Source organism: Polistes fuscatus, unplaced genomic scaffold (genome assembly GCF_010416935.1).
Source record: "Polistes fuscatus isolate 324 unplaced genomic scaffold, CU_Pfus_HIC Scaffold7, whole genome shotgun sequence".
NCBI classification, from domain to species: domain Eukaryota; kingdom Metazoa; phylum Arthropoda; class Insecta; order Hymenoptera; family Vespidae; genus Polistes; species Polistes fuscatus.
This window is the reverse complement of record NW_025113151.1, coordinates 4,070,078-4,090,323: the sequence shown is the minus strand read 5'-3', so window position 1 is coordinate 4,090,323 and position 20,246 is coordinate 4,070,078. Positions and strand designations below refer to the sequence as shown.

General features: G+C 29.6%; 1 protein-coding gene across 2 annotated transcripts in view; it reads left to right on the top strand.

Annotated features, from left to right (window-relative positions):
• The first annotated feature begins 5,091 nt into the window (after positions 1-5,091).
• LOC122523974 overlaps positions 5,092-20,246 on the top strand; it is a 94,771-nt gene continuing 79,616 nt past the window's right edge. Inside the window, exon 1 of one of the 2 annotated variants that reach the window (XM_043645976.1) lies at positions 5,092-5,442. The gene's annotated coding sequence lies outside the window, so the exon portion shown is untranslated. The remainder of the gene's footprint in view (positions 5,443-20,246) is intronic. The other variant, XM_043645975.1, reaches the window with a different exon arrangement.

Sequence of the window (20,246 nt, the reverse complement as noted above, 5' to 3'; positions counted from 1 at the left end):
AACTTCCAATTTCTGAAAATATGCTTTATATTTCAACATTATTTTTGTTCGAATTAATGTTATGCATTTACAAGAATGTGATTACAATTACAGTTAAGTAAGATTATTGATTTACAAAATTTAAAATACGAATTAATTTTAATTAAAGTGAAATCTAGCACTTTATCTGATGCTTCTTGGGTACAGACAAAGTTCGCTGGTAATCATTTCTTCCGACGAAGTTTTCTTGTATTGATATGAGGTATCTTATAGGACTTTCCTTCTTTAATCAATATAATTGATTTCAAACACATATGTAAAGTTATATAAATGTTATCAAACATTTCTCTGTCTAACTCGTTATACTCATTTTGAACGCATTTAATCAGTTCATTAATTGTATTCAGCGAAGTTTCATTTCTCACAAATTGTATAGAATTGAAGAATTCTAGATTCAGAACGTTAAAATCTTGTTAGGATAGGTTTAATGATGGAAGATATGCACTTAAAAACTTTCTTTTGTTTAGAGGTATCGAAAAGTGTATATTTAGAAATAAGAATAACGCAAGACAGACTACTGATCGATCATGGACGATTCAAAGGAATATGTTTAATTTTAGTCAAATTTTCCAAATAATCCTTGCTTTTTCTCCGGTGTTTTGATGTGTTTTGAAACATTTGCAATGATTGTATCTTCATTTTATTGTTTTCGAGCCACCTATTAAATACTAACTATAATCAAACGATATACTTCAAAATCAGATTAAGCCTTTTTAATAGCACCAACTTTGACCTTTCTTGTATTGTAAAAATTTTTGCAATATATCGTTACGTTCATTATCAGTTAAATGTTTTAATTGGGTACTGCTTTTTTGCATTCCAACACTACTTTTACAGAAATACGAAATTTCCTAAAAACACACACAGGGAGTATTACTTTATTTTATTAAAAAATACAATATTTTTCTTATTACAAAATTTTCAGTTACAACAACAAAAATATCTGCACAATAACATCCATTATTTTAAGAAAACGGTCAGCTACAAACTAAGTTTACTTGATTATTCGGATAGAGAAAGTACATTTTTCGATTTAATTGCTACACTAGAAGTTTGTGTAAATAGAAGAGGATTTATTGGAATATTTATTGGACAAAAACAAATAAGAAGAAATAAGTAAGAAAATGTAAAGTATATACCAAAGAAATTAGTAATAACATAATATGTCTAATCTGAATATATAATTTAATGGATGTATAGGACCGTATGAATGTGAGCGTTAGTTGTTAAAATAGAATTTTAAAATTAAAATATTATGAACCGTCAAGTTTAATTGATTGATTGAGCCAATAGAAATAGGAAAACCTTATTGGCTCGTCCGAGAAAAGCATGACGGCATAAAAACCATAGATTATTATACAAGAATACAAGAATTAACGATATCCAACCAAACGTTAGACACGTGTCTCACCTCTCGATCGCTATTCTGCTTCTTGCAGCTTACCTCGTTTATACAGTGACTCATGAAAGTATTTGAACACTTATCATTAAATATTTTATTAATTATAATAAGTATATTATACAATACTTACCGTCATATTATTAACATTGGATGAATGTATGACTCTCTAGATTATATAGGTAAAGTTTCAAGCAATTCGAAATGTATATATATAATAGTTATGATTTATTTCTTACAAATGTAAAGATTGCTGAAGCCACAAAAGTATTTGAACAGATAACTTTTAAGTCTTTAATATTTATTAGGATTACCTTTGGCATGAATAACATCTTGTAAACGATTATGCATATTCTTTACTAACTTTTCTGTAACACTTGGTGATATGGAACTCCATACTTCGAGTATCATAACTATCATCATCTAATCATAATTATTGTATAAAAATATATTTCAATTTGCTTGAAACTTAATCGATATAATCTAGAGAGTCATACCTTCACCCAATGTTAATAATATGACGATAAGTATTGTATAATATACTTATTAAAATTAATAAAGTATTTCATTGCAAATATTCCAATAATTTCGTGAATCACTGTATGTATTATATATAGAGGTATAGAAGGTGCCTAAACCTCGCTCGTATAAAGAGATATAGGGGTTTACCTATACCTTTCTGTTCGTTTATTTCATCTTACAAGAGGTCTATAGGTTTAACCTTTATCCTCTGCGTTTTCCTTCGTTGCAAACTCACTTCAAAGGATACGCGGATTCCTTCAGTCTGGAATCCTTTTGTATTAGGATAAGGATGCGTGGGATAGTGCTGGTGTTGCTGACTATGCGTCTCGTGCGATTTGATAACATAATGATCTCTTTTCAGCAAAGATGTGTCCTCGTGGGGATCCAGTGGAAGAATAAGAAGAACGCTATCGTTAGCTGGCTCAGCAGGGCGCGTTTAGAAACGGCATGAAGAGTGGGGATGTGTTGACAATTGGTGCTTAGGAAGTTTCGGAATAATTGAGACGCGTATTTTAAATATACACCAGACATTCACGATCGTTTCATATTGTACAATCTTTGACATTAAAATTTCTATATTGAAAACGCTCGAACCAGCTTTGTGCTGCACATGATGAATCATATCCATAAATATTATAATTTTTCTTAACAGTTTAAGTCGAATTTTTGCTTTTTTATAATAAAATTTCAATGCATCGAATTTTTTATTTATTTCCATTTATTTCACGATGACTTTTGACCGAATAAGCGAATACTACAATTGTCTTGTAATTATTCTATGTTATTTCACCTTTCAAACGGACGCAAGTTTTGCTAAATCCGACTAATATTATTTGAGTAACACGATTTCAAATCTATTTACGAGAAGAATACGAAAAAACATTTTCCCGAGCCCAACATTACTATCATGAACTACAGATTGATTGAAACTAATTTAAATAGGTTTGCGTTCAAATGTTATTGCGAAACACTATTGAATAGTATTGATTCAAACACGTTTTTGTTGGGCTTTAGCAATCGACCTTTGAAAATAATTTAAAAATGACTAAAAAGTTATCAGCTTACATAATTTAATTGTATTATCAAACAAAAATTTAATTAATTGGAATCCCATTGAATTTATAAATAATCTTTTATACCAGTATTTTAATCCAGATAAGTCAAATACCCGACAAATATATTTTCGGTGTATCGAATTGTACTATTCATTTAACTTTTAATCTTAAAGTATCTTGACAAGCTTTCAATATATGCTACCTTTTAATACATTATCTTTCTACATTCATCCAATTCAACCTCACTCGACTCGGAAACATCTATGTTTGAGAGAGAGATCTCGAAAAATCGTGAATTTAATTCTACGCAAAATTAAAATCGCCAAATTATTTAATAAACTGTGTAGGGTTTAGAATTTCTAAATATTCTTTAACTCTCTATTGTACTCGAATTTGATCTTGTCCATTGATGTATTTATTAGAAAGTAATTTACATAGTTTTTATTAAATTTTAACATCCAGTAATATATATCGAACATAATACGTATTAATATGCAAACGCTGAGATTATAGTTAGATCTAATAGTTTAATAATTTTCATTACCTCTGTAAAAATGCATTTTTCCAACACATCTTTTGCAAAATTGCATTAGAGACGCATATTTTCTAATTCAAATTTCAAGTTATAAATAAATGAACACGTTCACAAATAATTGTAGTTTTTATTGTCTTAAATTTGATGCTTATTTTCTAATTTTATTTTATTTAATAATGGTTGAGAAATACACCATTATAACGTAATTAAATTAGTAATACTAATTTGTACTTAAATTATTGTCTTCGTCGTTTAGCATTATGAAATTTTAATCTTCAAATTAATCACAAACAAAGATAAATTCACTTCGTATTATTGTATTATTTAAATTAGGAAGTAAAACGGTAGAAACTGTATAAAATTAAAACCATGCTATTGATTAAAACACAATTAGCGAGTTTATAGCTTAATATTGTTTCCCAAAAATTTCCTAATGGAAACAAAAACTTGAAAGATGTGGAGAGTTCAGAACGTCATTTAATTGTATAAAAAAGAAAGATTTAATAATCATTATTAAAACGAATTACTATAAAATAAAGTAAGAAAGTTGCAGAAGAGAACTTAACGTTGATCATTTAAAAAGATATTCGATATTTAATCCATATAAGTCTTTAAATTTAATATTAAAAATACCCGTAATTATTTTTGCACGAACCTAATATATATACAATAATCGTTTGACCTACATACCTATACTGATTGGATTTTAGTTTTCAAATATAATTTAAATTTAAATTAATTAGAACTAAATTTCTAAAAGAGCTTGAAAGAAAAAAATAACCTCTTCTCTTTAAAATTTGATATCGTAAAAATGTTTAAGACTGCGGATACACCTACAGATTTAAGAAAAATAGTAAATGAGGAGAGCGTGATTTGATAAGAAAATAAAAAAGAAAAAAAGAGAGAAAACGCAACGTAAACGCATGCAATCGCTTATCGTTCTCGCATTTTATCGAAATTCTTTCCCTCCACGTATTCCATTCCATCGTTTATATCGAGATCATTAGGTAATTCACGTTTCAATGATCTACGTTAAGAGAGAGAAAGAGATATACCGATAGACGACGTTTTGGATATAGGAAGCTTTCTCAAAACGGGGAAAGCGCGCGTGAGAACTTCCGGATTGGTGGAATCTTGGTACTCTCGGTACGCGCGCGAACAGCGAAAGCTTGTGAACGCGCATACGGCGAATCGCGACGCTTGCGCCACTGTCGACGACACAAATCGATGTTGTGTGAGTGTATACTCGCGCGTATGTGTGTCTGTGTTTACACGTTTATGTGTTCGTATGCGAGCGAGTGAAAGAACCGAGATAGTTTCTAACGGACAAAGAAAGAAAGAAAAATAGAGAAAGAGATAGAGTTAGTTGAATACCAATGGAAATGACAAAGATAGAAAAGAAAAAGAGAAAAAAGTGAAATAGGTGATAGAAAGAGACAGATAGGGAAAGCTCTTTTCCTATCCTCGTTCAATTCGCAATCTTCTCTGTCTTCTCTCGCCACCCCTCCAGCTCGTTTCCGATCTCGTTCACCCTTCCTCGATCCTGCTGCCTCCCTCTCTTCGCTAAGTTAAGCTCCAACTCGGTTCAGCGGAGTTCAGTCGCGCCACTCGGCCGTGGTGTTCACGTGCCGTTCGTACCTCTGACGATCTTTACAATTTCGAAATCTTATCATTATATCTTGATTTATTTCGTTATCTATCTATATTTCTGTCTCTTTATTAAATAAGTCATTTTAATAAAGAAGGAATATTATTTTAAGTCGGCCTGTGTCATCGTCATCGTCATCGTCAACTGGTGTTTCTATCCGAAGAAATTCGAAGAAAAAGGGAGAAGAGGGAACCAGGGTGTAGGTACGCGTTCGATGTCCTCTTTCGCGGACATTCGCCTCAAGGTAAGAATCTTAGTACACTTCTCGTATCTACTGTTGGATATTTTTCTATTCTGAATAATGTTAAACGCGACGTTTTACTTACACGTCTCGAAATTGTGGACACTGGAGTAATTTCATGATTAATTGATACTAATTGATTTTGATGTTACCATTATTCATATAGTATCAAATAAATTATAAAATTTATTTTTTTTTTGGTCAGTAACTAAGTAACTTTTGACAGTGAATTAGGTTAAAAAAATTGAAAGAAAAAAAAATTAACTTTACGATTTATTTTGTAATGTGCATAATCGTTATGTCGAAAAATTATAATCAATTAATTTTATCATGTATTTTCTCTAACAATTATTTTTATTATAAAGTAAACTATTAACAATTTTATGACTTAATCCATGTTCATAATTAACAGCATAATTATAATTTTCTTCGATTGTTCCTGTTGGATTAAGTTATTTCGTGTTTCCCTCTAACAATTCTTTATTCCATAGGTGTACGCGTTTTATTTACGACCGCGTGTTCTTGTTTATGCAAAGCTGGATAGAGAATATAGTATGAAAAAATACTGAAACCTAATACTGAAAATTTTGTGTTAAATAAATTTGATAAAGTTAACTTTTTTTAATTGTGTACTCTTTTCGTATTTGTCATTAATCTTTTTTCTTTAAATAAGAAAAAAGATTGACGAATATATGTATGTTCGTGTTAAAACAGTATAGATCGTATAGGATGCAGCTAGTTATAATATAAAGCTTTGAAGTGTTAATTCAAGAGGTCGAAAGAAGAAAAAAGTTTATAATGACACAAGCCAAGGCTCTTTAAAGAGATAGTCAAACTTCGAAAAGGCACGTTTTTCTTCTTCCGATCTTTCGCTTTCGTTCTCTTTTATATTCTAACTAGAGAAACTTTTGTATTATAATATCTATCCTTTAAAACCAGATAAGAATATAATCAATTTTAACAGAAGCATACTAAATGTTCGAACATCTTCAATTATTCGATTATTTTAAGAATCAATAACAAATCTCATAATCTAAAATTGTGCAAAGAAAAAAAATATATCAGTATTTTAAAGCCAAATAATAGGAAATTCAAAACAAATATAGTTGTCGAAGATCGTACAAGGAAAGTTAACGTTAAGACTTTTTTAGTTTTGTTGATTCAACTGTGATTGGTTTAGTCGATTTTAATCAATGATAAAAAACAAAACGAAAGACATGTAAACAAAGTTCGTGACTTCGCATTGATAATTAGTCCATCTATATTTATATTTCATTTGGTTTTCAATAGGAATTCTCGTCGTAAGTTGCAAGCGTGAGCGATTAACTTGAAGTTTCATTCAACGTACGTGCCGATTCGTACCACTTGCTTGATTGCTTTGACTCATTCAATGAAAACATTTTACGGAGAGTTCAATAGTGCTGAATTATTTCTTTTCAAAAATATCTTATTTCAAAATTATTTTCCATCTCTTTTTTTCTTTTCCTCCTTTTCTTATTTTTATTTATATTTTTTTTTCTTTGCGTATTATCGAATATATCGAGAATCAATGTCAGAGGTTTCTTATCGTACGAGTCTCGTAATACAAATTTTAACATCATTAAAATCTGGATTATTTTTCATCATTTCTTTTTTCCTCTCTCTCTCTCTCTCTCTTTCCCTTTCTTTTTTATTCCTTATTTCTGCAGCATATCTTTCGCAAGATTTTTTTCCCCGTTTTTTCATTGTTCTTCTTTTTATTTTTCTTTGCTCTTTGCATTTACTGCAGTCAACTGTAACCGACGATGCCATTGTTCGCACGTTTCCATTCCTTGGAAACTAATCTCGTTAATGAACTTCCGAAGTTTGGAAAAATGAGTCTACCGAGCTTTCTTCGGCCCGCTAGTTTTTTCTTTGTTTTTCTTTTATTTTTCTTTCTTCTTCTTCTTCTTCTTTTTTTTCTACTTTTTCATCTGACAATTGTGTTGCTCAATCTGAGAGTTAGAAACAGTTTTAGAATAAATATATTATGTGTACATGTATAGTTGTTATTTTGCACGATGATATTACACAGTTAAATTCTATGAGGTAGCTAATTCTAAATTGAATTTAATAAATATTTTAATACAATCGAGTTTGCTTGGTTTGAAATTCCAATTACCTGATGGAATAAAAGTATTAATAATGAATAGTTTCATGACATAAAACGTCATGTTTATTGTTCAAAATTAATCATAGTTTTGATTAAAAGCGAATAAACTTCGTACAAAACGATTAAAAATTCATATTTGAAAATGTATGGTATCGATTTATACGCTTATGTTCGATAAACATAACCATTTGCAATATATCGAAAGTTATTGTAACCGAACTTGGGGGGAAAAAGTAATATATTCGCGTGAATTCGATGCTATTGAAATTTTCAAAACGCAGAATAAAAATTGAAACTTGGAAGAATATTATATGTGGCATTGTAAGATATTTTATAAAAAAAAATAAAAATTTCAAATCTATCGAAAAATTCTCGATTTCTTGGAAAGGATCAAGATTATGATGATGCGAATGCGCTACGAGAAAGAATATTTTAAGGAATCTTTCCAAACGTATGATGAAAGACCGAAAGAATGCCAAGAAGAATTTCTCAATATAGAAAGAAGAAACCCCTGCGTCTTAGAATGAAAAGAACAAGAAAAGTAGAAAAAAAAGAAAAGAAGAGAAAAGTTAGAAAAGAGGAAGGAAAAGAAAGGATTGATCAAAGACTATCACTCGAAGAACTTTTCGATCCTGCTTAAAGAAGCGACGATGAGTAAACGAGGATAGTCGAGCAACTTCTTTTAAACTGGAATAGTCGGGAGGATTCAGAAGAAAAAGAAATATCCCAATTAGTCACGTTCATTCTGGCTCGTTGATGAACAAAACAAAAGTTAATATTGACACGAACCTGATTAAAAAGATATAGAGAAAAAAGTAAGGGATAGAAAATGGCCAGGGCAGATATGTCGATTCGTTTCTCTCGAAAAGGCCAATTTTTGTTTTAAAATACGAGTCTTAGTTGTACGACCACTTTAAGTGCTCCTCGAGAGTGCCTCTCCTACTCTTTCTTTCTCTCTTACTCTAAAATATGTCTTTTAGTTCTAAGGGCTGCCTCTTTTCTCTGCAAAAAACTAACCTTAAAAGAAAAAAATATACAGATTGACAATTACTTTGTTTCTTTTTACGGTGTACTGGATTTCTACTTTTATCATTTTCATTTTTATTCATTCATTTACTTATTCTTATATTTACAGTCACCCTAACAGTAGTTTCAGTTTTTAATATTAATTTACTTTTGTAACATTATATGTAAAAATCGGTGTTTATCAAGAGGTATTGATTAAAGACCTTTTTACTTTAATGAAACAAAAATATATTTTAATCGCACTCTCCGACTTTGCCTGTATCTCTTACAGCTCTACTTTTGAGAATAACCATCGTTATCTATTCTTTAAATATTTATATAAAGTTATATGAAGAACGTCTTAGCCTTATGCTTGAAATATCTATTTATATTTACTTATAAGAAAAACATCTTTACCCTACCTTAGAAATATTAACGTACATAATCAATGCAGATCGTAAACAATGGACAATCACGCTCCGCACGCGCTCGTACGAACGGTTCGTTCTTCATGTTACGTTTACTAGATTTTTACTTTGAAGATATTGATATAATATGTTTAGGGTGAAGAAAATTTAGAAATAAATACATAACGTTCTTTTAACGTTTATGTAATTGTTCAAAATTAAAATAAATTTGTTTTAAATAAGGGCTGTATTACATATAAATATGATGTTAAAATAAGGAAAAAAAGTATAATTTTTTTAATTATATTTATTATGAATATTATTTTCGGTATATATATGTAACCTTTGGAAAGGTATATAAACAACAATCAATAAAAAAATTTTAATTGACTTTCATAAGGGACAAAGAACTAGTCTAAGGTTTAATTTCGAAAAGAACAGTACATTCAATTTATACTCTGTGCTTTTAAATTGAAATATATATTTCCTTGGATGAATTAACAATTATTTAAAGTAAATATAACATTTTAATATAATCTACTAATATTTAAGATTGATTAAACTAAAATACACTTGTTTGAGTTGAAAATGTTCATCTAAAATAATATCAGATCGAAATTGTTTAATATTCGAGGTATATTAATGGATATACATATATCTTTTAAATAAATTTTTTGTTGTATTTTTATTTCATTAATGGATATTAAACTGATTTTGGTACTAAAAAACATTTAAATAGCAGTAAAAACAAAGGATGACCAATAGTTAGACATGCTATTCTTCCTCCTATTTTTACAGTTATACAAATATGTACGATTTTAATGTACGAGCTTTTTTCCGTAAATTATTTTTGTCTTACTTGTTATAGATAAAGTTTTCTAATTATACTCATTAAAGGTGTTTATAATTAAGGTAAATTAATATATTTCATTCTAAATTGTTTTCATCTTAAACACATTATATCAATAGTTTTTAAGCCAAAATGTAATAAGCGCAACGATATACGATTTCAAAGGATACTCACTGTATTATTATGAGTTCTACATAGTTTCTGCATTTATTCCTTTATCTATTCCTATGATTTTTTTATATGTGTAAACTAATTTATTTACTGTACAGTAAAATGTTTATATTTATGTCTGTTTTTAATGCAAATAGTAATTATTACATATGAGAAAAATAGATGCGTAACCAAAAACCCCATTTAGCTACCCCTGCAAGACTTTTTTTTTAAATATATGAGGGTTTCTCAAATTTAGACAACCATACTTAAAAAACCTAATCTATATACAAAAAGAAGAGAAAAATGTTAAATCGTGAATGCCAGTTTTTTATTGAGTTATAAACAAACTTTGTGTGCACGAAATGTGTAATTACGTATTTTTCACTAGAATGCACAAAAGGTTAAATGCGTTTATCTGTTTTGTGCAAATAAATTTTTTCATGTACTTCAATTATATATTAATATTTCTGTTGGATTGAGTAATAAGTTTAATGTAAAAGTATGATACATTTTTTAAATATTTTCTATCGAACTTTCTGTAAATGACTTAAAATTGATTATTAATCAATGTTTAATTTCTTACCGATATCATGACCGTTAATGTACCCGTCTTATTTAATTTTTTCCATGATTTTAACGACTTTTTTATTGAGTGACGCTTTTTATAGTTCTTGTTTTCGTGGAACCAATTACCCGTATAATGGAAGGGATTTCTATACTCTATGATATATCACCTTTCAAACTCACTTAAGTATTGTCATATTCGATTTTTATTATCAGAGTTATATGATCCTAAGGTCATTTACTAGAAAAATACAAAGAAATTTTTTATTCAACCCAATAAAAACAGTTACTATTGGATAAACGTTAAAAATGGCAAGAATATCAACTAATGAATCATAGGCAAATATTTATTTTGTCTATGATATATAGAAATAAAATTCTCCTACTGCCTTAAAAGAATATATGGTATCTTGTTAAAAACCATTATTATTTATTAACAGAAAGAACTCTTTGATACATAAATCAGATAAACGATATTAGGGACAGAGAACCCCAATCGATTGAAAATAAACCACGTTTCTCCGACATGTGCTTCTTTACTACTTCGACGTCAAGAAAATCGCAGCTGAAAAACGCATCCCTTATTATTCGAAGTTTATGGTAATGGAACTCCATCGGAAATAATATGTAGAGTTTGATTTGAATGCTATCGAAACGGTGATTTTGTCGTAAGAGATAAAGAATGTTCCTGACAATCGACAAAATTTGAAGATGTTCGGCTGCAAGAATTGTTTGATGAAAATCCAGCTAAAACGTTTGAAAAATTCATAAGAAAAAGAAATGATTATCACATATTTTAAAAACTATCAAACAGCATCATCAAAAATAGCAATTTTAAATCAATTAAAAATACAAGCTTAGTTTAAATATTTATGTTTATTGGTATCAATGGTAATTATGTACATGATTAATTGCAGATCACGACTCTTCGAACAAAATTTTCAATAATGCAATAAAATAGCAGTTTTTGTTTCTCTACTGTATATTATATTTGAGAAATCAATAAAATAGACTCAAATTGTATATTTTATATTGTTTCTAGCAATTATATACGTGACCAGAAAATGGTCGAATCCCTCCCAATGAGTTCTATTAAACAGTTTAACGCTGGAATGAGTGAGATAGGACAGGATAGATAAATGAGCAAAACACTTTTACACGGCACAAAGCTACTTGCCTCGGCATAAAAACTCTCACGGAATTGAGAGAAAAGCCGGGGCAAGAGAACACTTTATTCAATGAACTGATGAAGCATACAATTACAAACAAAACGCTGAAAGAAAATATATTAATAGAATAAACGACGCGAGGTACCTTTTGGTCGCACGCTAGAGAGCTCTCTTACCGTTCGCTTCCGACGCAAGACGACAATCGAACGCACGCGGTTTCTTACCGCACCTAACGATGGCCTGTCTGGCCAGAACCTTATCCCGCGTTGGTAGCCTGTCGACCGGTTGCAGATAATTCGCTACAACCGTCCGACTACAAGATGCAGATAATTCGCTCCAACTCTCTGACTACAAGCCCACGTGGGGAGCCTGGAGAAAAGTTGCGGATTATACGGTACAACGCTCCGACTAGAAGCCCACGTGGGGAGCCGGGCGGCAGGTTGCAGACAATTCGCTACACCTGGCCGGCTAGAAGCCCACGTGGGAAGCCCGGAGACAGGTTGTAGATATCCGTACAACTGACCGACTAGAAGCCCACGTGGGGATCCTGGCTACAGGTTGCGGATAAGGCGCTACAACTGTCGGCTGCAAGCCCGCGTTGGGAGCCTGGCGACAGGTTGCAGTTATCCGTACAACTGACCGACTAGAAGCCTACGTGGGGAGCTCGTTGGGAACATAACACCAGACAACTCCACACACTCTTCACTCACTCTCACACGCTCTAGTCACGTTGCCTAGAACAAAGCCAAGATAACGAGAAGCTCAAGATGAGAAAACACACTGTTGGTAGCTCAAACCAGAGTGAACACCAGAATGAGACTCGTGCGTGCACACGGCCCCACGCATCCAATTCCCCCCGCACACCTCAAGACGCCCACCCCTGCTTCTTGCATGGTAAGGCGTGTCCGCACGCATCTCGACAGCCCTTGCGCGCCCTCGCAACTTAATTAACGCATACGCCGCCTATCCTATTCCGCGCGCAATATAAATTATTCTAACAACGTAAATATCGCCGAACAATATATTTCCAAAATATCGTTTAAATAATTCATTAATTTTTGCCAATTAATGGAAAATAATAGCCCCCACCTAAAAAAAATTATTTAAACGTGGTTCTACAATAATAATTCATATCTTACTTTTAATCCCGCATTCTTTTACTTCACAATTTGTTCTCTTACAAGATGGGAAACGCACTACTCTTCTTGGATAATGCAATATCGTACCATACAAATTTTCAACTCAACGATAAGATGGAATTTTTATAGGGGATAAATTATTCCAATACATGTTTCAGCAAAGTATGAGATTTCTTCTTCGTCAAGTGATATAGAAACGTTCGAAAAGCCAATAACCCGTCACTTCTCTAACCCTGTAAGTTCCGATAATCCATGCAACGTAGAAATTTTTTATTCATTTTCCTTTCTCTTCAATATCTCATAAATTCTGATTAATATGCACTTTTGATAGCATTTTGGTATTTGTGATCAAAAATTTGCAAAAATTAAAATGAATCAATACATAAAATCTCAATTCGCGGGTCGTATGCGACTCACCGCTGAAATTAATGCAGCCCGATATAAAATTATAAACTTCTTTCAAAAATATTTCGTATATTATATACTTCCTTTTTTAATGAAAAACTTTCATTAGAATTATTATATTTTATATTTGCCACCCGAGAAAATTATATTTTCTTCAAATTTTTTTTCTATTAAATATATTTTTTTATTACAGAAACCCGTATTTTTGTACTTAAATTTTAATTAAAAATTTAAAACCATTAAAATTATGAAACGGAAAATGTTTGAATGAAATATTAAATTGGGAGACTATATTATCACTTCTTCTTCTATTTAATACATCAAAGAAGATATTCTGTCTTCAAGATACAGGGGTGGGGGAAATGTAGACGGCGTCGTGTGGGTGTCGAGTAAAAGAGAAGGAAGACTTTGCATCTACTCTTCATTCTCCCTCGACTTATTCGAGTACTTTTGCAAAGTTTTGTAACCGGTTGTAAAACAGTCATCTGAAATGGTGAGTGAAGGTAAAAAAGAACAAAATTCAATAGGAGTACGGTCGTGTTGGAGTAGGAAAAAAATTTATTCTACGTGCCTCATTCACCGAGAATCTTTTCCTCTTTTTTTTTTTCTCCAATCCCTTCCTTTTTTCCTTGTACAGTGTCAGCCAGGAAAAGAGCTTCTAGCAAAATTGTACTCCGAGACACTCGATTTTTATCATGAATACTAACATTTGAGAACGGCCGACGAGATGAGAAGGAACGTACGTGAGAGAGTATCGAACTAATAAAAAGAAACCATGACATGCATATATAATGCATTAGAGATCTTCAAGTAAACTTGAAAATATGTTGAAGGATTTGCTGTGTTAAGATACTTTTAAATATTTCTTCTTCGAGTGTTCAAAATATCGATGTCATTTTAAAAATTTAAATATCGTTGAATTGCGAGAGGAATTTTTTTTTTTATTTATACCATCGATCTTGAGAGAAAGAAAAATGTTCTTTACAATGTATGTTGTTGAAAAAGTAATAGTTATGGATAAAAATTATTTTATGTTGCGGAATGTGTTTAATGTAAGTCATTTTTTTCAGATGACTTGATCTGGATTTTAGTAATATCGTTTTTATAGGTATAAGAGTTAAATGTACTGTACAAAAAAACTCACATTGAATTTTACTTGTAATGATTTTAATTTTTTTTTTTTCAGATTCCTACTAATTATCAGTTATTTTTTTATTTATTAAATTTCTCTTTTTAATTAAATTAATTGTAGAATTGTTATTATAAAATTATATAATAAATTATATAAAAAAAGAATCAATTTATATACATATATATCGAACTATACGTACTTTGCTATTAATCTGCTTCTTAGTATTTTCTATTGTAATAAATTTTCAAATTGAAATAAATTTTATTGCAGAGAAACTTTTTATTCTCACATTTAGAGAAATATAATTTTATATAAATGATAACAAAATTGATCTCACAAGAATGTTCTTACCTACATAAGACATAAAAAAATACAATTATTATTTTTGTAAGTAATACTTATTGTTAGTTGCACCTTTTCTGTATTTTACAATATTTTTGAGAATATACTTTTTTGAGGACATACTTTGTACGGAAATCAACAAATGATAGCAAACTTTTTGCCAGTATTGTACTTCTATGTTTTGTTTTCTTTCTTCCTCATTTATTAAATTTTTTTTTATACGTTCAACGAATGTATCGTAGCGAGAAAATAATGAAGCGCGTATGAGTTAACATAAAATATAGAAAGAAAATTTAAAGAAAGGTATACGAAGTGGATAAGACAAGATTTTTTGCTATTTGTTTATATATAAATAATGTACGTTTTACGTTTGACAAAGACATCAGTCACGTATTTTCTCTATCTTCCTCCTCATTTTTCTCCATTTCTTTCTAATTTTCTTTTTCCCTCCTTCCGTCACTGTTTTTGTGTCTGCATCTTTTCACTTTTTCGTTTTTCTTTCCATTCTCGTTTCTTGTCTACAGCATCAGGACTTGGCGTAAATCTTCATTCATTTTCCAGATATACGAACAAAAGCTTCGTATGACGTAAGCTTGGCACAGTCTATAACAGCCTAGCCGTTGTTTTTGCTTCTTAAGAATCGAGAAAAAATACTTGCATGCTCCTTGTACCCTTTCTAATGCGAATACTTTAAATACAAACTTCTGTAATCTCTCAGAATCTTTAAATAAGCGTCAAGAACTTCTGCGTTTCCCAACTAATTTCTTAATTTATGAACGATGAAGAAGATTTTTCTGGAATTAAATAAGATATTTCATTATTTCAAATGTAAATCTTTTTCTTATTGAAAAGAATTATCGTTAATTATAAAAATATAATAATAATCATAATAAAAAAATTAAAATAATAATAATAATTATCATTATTATTTTTATAATACTTACTTATTTTCTTAAGAGACACTACATGCACGATATTTTCGTTTTTCAAAGTTATATCAAGGATTTCTTTTTTCGTAAAGTAACTTTTGAGACACCTTGAATTTAAATGGTAAATAAACAAAAAATTGTTATTTAAATAATAAAATATAAATCTAATAGAAAAATTTTGTAAGTGACTCTATAGTGAATGGTTTTCTTTCTTCATTTCATAAAATCTAAAAACGACATGTTAGAGTTTGTTTCAATGTTGTTCAAACGTCGATAAACATGAACGTCAATTTTGCAAAACGGTTTGATTTTATTGGCATCTTTCAACGTTAATCGTAAACAACGTGATCGTGCTACGTTGCACTTAAACGGATAATAAACGTCAATTATAATCTTAGAAACTACCTATAATAGTAAACTGCTTGAAAAAATAAATAAAAAGTATAAAACTTTTAAGCTAGGTATTCAAGCTACAATTATAAATGTATTGTTGTAGCTTTGATGATGTATAATTAATCATACTTTATCAAACATATATAAATAAACAAAATAAAGCATCCATACAAACAATAAGTATAAATATACAATACTTTTATTTTAAAATTTATCCTAAATAAATTGATTATAAGTAATTTTGATTTTAGATATCGAAGAGGAAGTTCAAAATAATATCAATACAATTCAAAGTTTCACTCTCTAGCCATATGTATTTAAAAATATTTTATAAATAGTATTTTTACATTTGGTACATTATTTTAAAGATAATAGAAATTAACGTTTAATCTTAATTACAAATTTCTTTCGATGTATTATACTTGAAGACAGTAAAAAATTTTTAAAATAAAGTGAACCAAAAATAAAAAGTAAAAGAGAGGGAGAGAGAGAGAGAGAGAGAGAGACAAACGAACTATTTAAATCAAAGGATCTTTAAGATTCATGCATATGCTGACCTCTTTTCTGGGTGGTACTAAATTTTATTCCCAGACTCTTAGTGAAAATCGTTTGAAAGTTCATTAGTTATGCATGGAAATATGTACGGAAAAAGTCGATAATTTAAGGCTGGGTTGTCGAAAATTGACTTGCAGTTTCCTTTGAACGTATCTTCCTTCGATTAGAAGAGAAAACTTCGTAGGTACTTTTATCCCTTTTTTATCTTCTTATTGGAAAATTTGAAAATCACTTCCTGATTGTTTCCTTTAACGTACGACCTTTGATAAAAGGTTCACGTACAACTATAGTAACTATGAGAGACGACGAGTTACGTGGGATGATTTATGTCTCACATACGCGTTGAGGTTAAACGTCCGTTATCGTTACTGTACAAATTTATGATAAATATACAATTTGCTGATATACGTGTTCGTAACGCGAAATGCTTTCTACAATTTTTCTACCATACTGAAGTACCAAATTCTTGTGAAAAATGTAAGTCGAATTATTCTTTCTTTCTGTTTCTTTTTTTACCTTTAAAAATGTTCTTTTAAAAGTATTTTGAAGCTAATCGATTTTAGATTACCAGCTCGAATTTAATCTCATCGAAGAATTTTGATGAAGTTCATTTAATCGGAGCGATTTTATTCCAATTACAAAAAACCGCCTTTGAATTAAAAGAAAAAACGAAAATATTAAATAACTTGGTGTTTATTTAACTTAAGTTTCTTTTCGTAATAAATGAAATCGTCGAAAAAAAATAGTGAAATGAAAAGAGATCAAAAATTGTTACTATTTTTTTTAATACAAAAACAGTTTCATAAAAGTATTTTTTATTTATTTCTTTCTCCGCTCCTTTCGGGTTTGGAGTGCTTCCGTCACATTCTTTTCTTTTTTCAAAAAAGTGTGTAATATATATATATTTATTATTATTATAAGTGTGTAATATATTTATTTATTAACGAGAATTACCTTTTGATATATGAATTAGATAAACGGAATTAGAGACAGAGAACAGAAAACAAAAAAATGATCCAAAAAATTATTATAAGAAACTCTCAAGACATTGTTCTAGAAATAATATAGATTAATCGAATAAATCAATATTTTATTGATAAGAATTAACATTAATGATCACTATATTTAAGTAACTATTATATAATATCCATACGCAATGTGATGTTGTTCAGTGTATAGTAAAGATGGTTTCGATTATATTTAAGAATTGAACGTACTATTTGACAAAATAGAATTTTTAATGTATTAGCGTATTTTTGAAGAGATTGTAAATTCTATAAAATATTCATGACAGAAATTCTTTTTAAATTTTTAATTAGATGGCTTTTTTAATCAACATTTGATTAATTTCGGAAAGATATTTGCAACATAGAGAAATTACTCTTAAGAATGGTATAAAAAAGACGAGAAAAAGAGGCTAAAAGAAAAAAAAAAGAAAGCAAACTCGTAAATTTTGAAACAAAATTTTACGAAGAAAGATTGAAGTTACAGGACTCGGATATTTTTTCGTGTCGACAGGAAGACGTGTAGAGCTATTTTTTCGCGCAGATGCCTAACGATGTTCTGCAACACGAAGAAGTTTTAATTAAGGTTTTCTGACGAGAATATAATATTTTGTCTAAAACCTCGCCATCACCCCTTCTCTTACTTTTATCTTTATTTTTACGATTTTTAAAAAAGATAATGAAACAAACCAACAGATTTTTCTATTTACGTCACAACTAGACCTAATTGACTTTCTATAATTCGTACTTTCCTGGTGATTTGTAAGGAATATATATATAATTTAGTTGATGGATTTAGGATTGCATAACTCTAATAATACTCATCAGATTTGCTAATATTTACTTACATTTAAAAAATGGCATAGACTAAATAATATAAAAGTTGCGATATTCGCGCGTTTATTCAGTAGAAAGTTCTTGCGTTTTAAAAATATCCATAAAAAAATATTAAAAATTCAATACATTCCAAATTTTATTACATGAAAGAAAGAATGCGACTCAAGCTATTGAAACAATTTTTAATGTTGACGGATATAATACAGTATCAGTACGCATGGCCTAAAAATAGTTCTAGCGTTTTCAATTTAGAAATTGTTATATTAAAAATACATCTCACTCTTATCGACCAATGAGCATGATCGGCATATTAGCAGTTTTTGAATAATTTGAATGATGTTAAATACAAAATACGCAAGAAACTTGATCAGCTTTTGCATTAAAATACGAAGAAAAATATAGATTAAAGTAAAAATATTAATACATTTCATGGAATGTTATATAATTGATGTAAGAGATAAATCAAATCACTTTGTAAACCACATTTTGCTTCACAAATGACACATGAAAAATAGAACACACTGAAAAATCCTTTTTACTGAGAAAATTGAAACGATAATCCATTGATTTATGTATATCGTGGACTAAGATTTTGAAGCTCGAGGGAAGTCATTAATGAGATACATCTAGCTTCAATCCGACCTTTCTTCGTGTCTGAAAAATTCTGGAAAGGAAAAAAATTTGGAAAAAGCTCGAATCCGTTGGTGGTTATTCAATTAAACACCAGGTCACCGAGCGATTTTCTCAAGTGGATCGCTGCATTTTTAAAAAAAGCTCATTCACATTTTTCAAACGACTCTTCGTTATGTAATTATTTGCTCTTGTTGAAGGAAAAGTGCAAACGAGAAAAGAAGGTGAAAAGGTAAGAATGAGGGTAAGAGAAAGATAGAGATATCGTGCCAGCGTTTTTATTTTTCTATATAAAAATCTCAAATATAAAACCTTGAATTTTGTGAAAGAATGACCTTAAGAAAAATAAAATTTTACGAATAAAAAAGCTCTGGCAGAATTTTCGAAAGGTTATTATAATTTAGGTTAAATCTTTTTCTGAAATAGACCTCACCACTTTTTGTAAATATACCTTCTTTTTAGTTTACCAACAAAAATATATATGGTATATTAAAACTTTGTAATTTTTATGCGTAGAATCACTTCTTGTCCAGTTGTATTACAATCACTATCCTATCTAATAGATGCTTGATAACAATACGATAGAATAGTGCAGCATTTTCCTAAACTATATTTTGTTGCAAACCAGTAAGTGTTTTGTGAAAAAGTGAAGTTAACTATTTCCATTTATTTTTATTTCTTAACATAATAAAACGTTTGAGAATTGTGCAAGCATTGTCACGTGAAGAAATAAAAACAGAGATTCTAATATGAAAATTTAATAAAATAAAAATAAGATTTAATATCAAGATATAAGAGAAATAACTTAAATATAAAATAAATTTTAGCATATGGGAAGCATTCGACTTAACCATACTTAAAACAAAAGAATAGGACCTTTGCTGTTATTGAATTATTTCTTATCTTTAAATTTACTAAATCTAACAATAATAAATGTTAGTTGTATTTTCTTAACTCTTATATTTACTTGTCTATTTATTTATTATTAATCTGACATATAAAACAGCTAAAATGTTCCATTAAAATTTCACTCCTTAGGAAATGTTCCGGATAAAAGTTTGGAAAGAACATTTGGAAAGAACATTTGGAAAGAAGCTTGGCACAAACGCAGGGATATTTATTGACATTTGGTAAATGTTACAGTAGGTATCAGTTACATCTT